The sequence below is a fragment of the Cyprinus carpio genome, chromosome A6 (assembly GCF_018340385.1).
Source record: "Cyprinus carpio isolate SPL01 chromosome A6, ASM1834038v1, whole genome shotgun sequence".
NCBI lineage: Eukaryota > Metazoa > Chordata > Actinopteri > Cypriniformes > Cyprinidae > Cyprinus > Cyprinus carpio.
In genome coordinates, this window is record NC_056577.1 from 32,401,659 (window position 1) to 32,406,670 (window position 5,012).

The window sequence follows — 5,012 nt, forward strand, 5'->3', positions numbered from 1 at the left end:
GCTCAGGCTTCGACGATCGTTGTGTCTGTTTCACCAGTGGATTTTGATCATGTCAAGGAGGTTTTACTGTATTTTGTAGAGTAATAACATTTAAAAAAGTTAAAAAGACAGTTGGGAAAAAAAGAAACGCATTATAACAAGTTTACTGTATGGCTAATTTGATAATCCATCTGTTTTAATTATAATTATAAGGTGTATTGTTATTGCACTGACTGTAGGTGTATTAATATAGACTTCTATATTAATCTGGTTTGAGAAAACATATATAAAAAAAATTAATGTTCATTTTTAATTGTTAAAAATATATATTTTTAATTATATATAATATATAAATTATAAACATGTAGTATTATTATTATTGAAATAATTTATTACTACATAAATTAATTACTATGTCCACAAATCCTACATTAACAAATATACAGTGTGACATCCAACATAAAAATAAATTTTCAACATTAAACCTCACACTTTCAAACACTAGATGGCAGAAACACACTGATTTGATCAGCTTCAGTCTCCTGGATTGAGTCAACCTACATATTTTACACAACATGAGGAACCCACTGCAGATTTGTGGCCAGTTTTAGCTGAACTTGTGGATTAAAAACTATGTAGGATCAGTATAAAAAGATCGGTCTGGAACAAAAGGCCCCTGAGGGTGTATGATGACATAATGCAGATAAAGAAGCGATATTTCACAAATTGATCCAAATTGTGATTGGAGCATGTCACTTTTCACATTCACTTTTTCTGCACCATCAAGTGTTTCTGACCACAGCTGGGCTTCAGTCTTTGTTTTTTGTGACCCATACCATTCATTCAACAATTATCGGGAAAAACTATTAATTTCTCACATTGAACAAAACTAAAAATCCTACATTTGACTCAAAGTGTTTTCTTATTTCAGGGATTTTCAACATGCATTTTTTTTTCTCAAAAAGTTTAAATCATATAGCTTGGTTTTACCATCACTTCGCATTTTGAGTTCTTGAAATGCAACCCACGATGAGTTTTTGTTTTGTAGTTTGAGAATAATGATTTCTGAGTGAACAGACGAGCAGATTCCCTTATGCTTTGGAGGTTTAAACATTAACGTTAATGAAGACAGACAGCGTGGGTTTGACATTCATGACATGCAGATGTGTGTGTGTGTGTGTGTGTGTGTGAGTGTGTACCATCTTCAACATCTCCTCTGTCATCACTATACTGTAATAAAGCTGCTTGACATTTAAGAGTTTTTTAGAACAACGCGACATGATTAAACGTATCAATGAGCACAAAAACCAGCCCAGAAATAACATCTGAATGGAAATCATAATGTTGTCGCTTCAGCAAGCACTTCTGACATTGCTGCCTTGGATTTGTCCTTCACAGTGAATTGACACAGCTCTTAATAAAACACACACGAAGCAGAAATCTGATCACACACAGACTGCGTGTTAAAAAAAGTCACATTTGGAGAAAATGTGCTTAATTTCATTAAATAGCATAATGCTATACAGTGCACAAATAAAAATATAGAAGTTAGATTTTTGGGGTTTCACACTTAGATGCATCTCACCCCATTTTCTCCCTTTTAAACCTGTTTTCACACTTTCTCAATAATCACACACTTTCTTTCCGTCACACTTTTGTCTTTTGTTTCGGTCCCAAACAGAGGGTTTTAAGCTCTCAGTAACGAAACACCTGCAGCCACTAATGAGCACAAACACACATCATCTTTATCATTACTTTTAATTAGCGTTTATATTTTCCATTTTCATTTTAATTTTTAAAGTTATAATTACAGTTCTAATGTTTTGACATTTTTTTTGTCTAGCACATGATTTTTATTAATTTTAGTTCAGGTTTAGTTTTAGTTACTTTTGTAGGCTATACTTAAAGTTCAACTAAATGAAAATTCCTTTGCATTTGTTTAAATTATTTGATTTCAGCTACTTTTATTTCAATGTAACGGAAAAGTAACGAGTTCCAAAAACCACCAGAAGAGGGAGACAGAGAGAAAAGCACATGTTCACAATCAATACTAGCATCATGCTTATTAAAGTACTGCACTATTGTATTGTATATGTGTATTTATTTTTGCATATACAAATTTTGCATATCATGCACTGTACATACTTCTAAAGAATTCAAAGTAGTATGGAAGATTACTTAAAACCAGCAAACCACAACATATTTTATTCATTTTTACACACATTTTATCACACTTAATTAATCCGTATCACACACGCACACACACACACACACACACACACACACACACACACACACACACACACACACACACACACACACACACACACACACACACACACAACTATTTTAAAGGCATAGTTCACCCCAAAATTAAAATGCTCACCCTCAGAAAGCATTTTTATGGATTATGGACTTCTATTTTGTCCAGAATCAAGAGTTTGATGTTAATGCTGGATTTGTTTCAGCTTTTGTCTTCTCCAGATGTGAACTGATGGACTGGAGTGCTGTGGATTATTGTGATGTTTTTATCAGCTGTTTGGACTCTCAGATGGTCTGAGGGCGACTAAATGTTCATTTTTGGGTGAGCTATTCCTACTGATCTGTTAAGCATGATCTAATGTGATACTATTAATGCCATCAATGTTAAGTTCTTATGAAGTGTTACTAATATATTCCTGCCATAAATAAGGAAGCAGATATTAGTATTTATTCAAGTGCATGTTTGTTTGTGAGCTTTTCTCACATTTTTTAAACACTGTCCAATTACTCTTGTTGACAAGAACTTAAAAGTCCCAATTACTGAATGTTTCTGCATCATTTCAGGAACGCCATGAAATGAGACGCGAGGAAGAAAAAACACTGAACCGTGTGTTTATGAGAGAGCGAAAGGATCTTTACTAATTACTTGGAAAGATGTCACTATAGTATTTCTGAATTCTGAGAGTCGTGCCGCTTTATATTCATAAATTCACAAACACAGTGATCCAAAGGATATTAGGAAGTTTAAAATCTAATATGGCTGAAGAACAAAACTACACACAAAATAATTGTTTGACTTTTATTTCCATTCAATGGACTAAACCACTAAACCAAGGTGAAAAAAAAAACTAAAACAAAAAGGTCAGGTTTCTGTTTTTCAGTTAAGATGCATAAATAGTACAATAACTAGCAGGTTTCCATGTTCAATAAGTCAGTCAAACCAGGATCTTACAGTGTCTATGTAGCAAAGTAAAGGAGTAGATCACCCGAAAATCATCATTTACTCACAAAAAAAAAAAAAAAAAAAAATTTTAATCTATGCTAAACATGTTGTAAACAGTGAAAATCAATTAAATAGATTTGTCAAATTCTTTAAATATATTTGTTTCAATTTTCATATACCAATATTTATTTCAAAATGTACAAGATTTAGCCTTCATTTAGTCTTTATTCATTATTTATTTTTATTCAAATGTGTGCTCACACGTTAAAGACAACAAATATCCAGATGTGACATATGTGGATGTATTTTCTGGTATTATAATATATGGGGGGCTTTAAAAAAAGTGTCTATTATTTTTAAAATATATTTTCTAAAATATTAGACATAATGAGCAAAAAATCTATTGTCAGAAAATATACTTAAATATATTTTGAAACGTATTTTATTAAATCTTTTTTTTTTTTTTTGGCCATTCTTTGTATATTTTGAAATATTTGAAAAAAAAAAAATTTTAATAATAAAATATATATATGTATATGCATATATGTGTATATATATATATATATATATATATATATATATATATATATATAGTGGCCATTTTTTGTATATTTTGAAATATATTTGAACAAAAAAAAAAAAAAAAGAATAATATAAATTATATATATAGGTCTGAGTGAGTAAATGATGGCAGAATGATTAGTTTGGGTGAACTAGTCCTCTAAACGCCTTTGGGCAGGTTTACACTCGACTCAAATATTTCAAACTTCCCTTGAGTATAAATAATCTGTGATCGACATTTTCTTTGCAAATCACTCTAAAACATCTCCTAATCGGATGTCATGCAGCTTCATGTTCCAGTATCCACAGAAGTAAAAGTGACTTTAAAGCTGTTAGACTCAAGTAGCAGATCATTTTGTAGTGTTATCTTTATTTACAAGAACACATGAATTCTTGTGTTTCTTCGCGTTGTTTTGCTCTGAGATTCGCTGTATCTGCATTAAAGCTACTGGCTTCAAAAGCTTCGTCACATAATGGAGCAAAATATGCTTTGATTTTCTGTACATGCGAGGAATATTACACCCATGCCTGTTAGCGTCGAGTTGAGCACGATTTAGAGCTGAAGATTCGGATCCTTTCCATTCATGAGTGTGAATCTGAATTGAATCGGATGCTGAATTGAGAATCTAAATGCAATACCAAAGAAATTCAATACAGACTTAAGGAATTTAATCCGTTCAACATAAGCTATAAAACATTAATATTTACATTATTTTTGGCTAATTATGCCTATTTATTCCCTGACATGTAGATAAATTTTTTTTTCTCAACTGATGAGTTAAAATTTTCAAAGCAATTAAAAGATTTAGCACAAAACTGATTAATTGATTAAATATTTAAAAAATAATAAAAAATAAATATTACCATCAAAATATGAATCTGTGAAATTAAGTGTTCATTCACTATAGTCCATAAAAGGAAAAGTAGCTTATTAAATCAAAATTAAAACGCAATTAAATGAATTTCGTTTTAATAAAATCTATTTTATTTAAAAAAATAATAATAACTCAATGATTAAATATAATTAAATAATGAAATACATACTTTTATTTTGCATTTATATTAATTTCTTTGAATTTTCTCTGAATTCAAAATTTAGATAACTTAATTAAATAAAAGAAAATAATGAAATAAATGTAAAATCATTTTACAGAACTTATTTGAATTTCTTTACATTTTCTCTGAATTCCAAATTTAAATAACTTAATATTTAAACATAATAAAATAATGAAATAAAAATACTTTTAAAGCATTTATATTACATTTA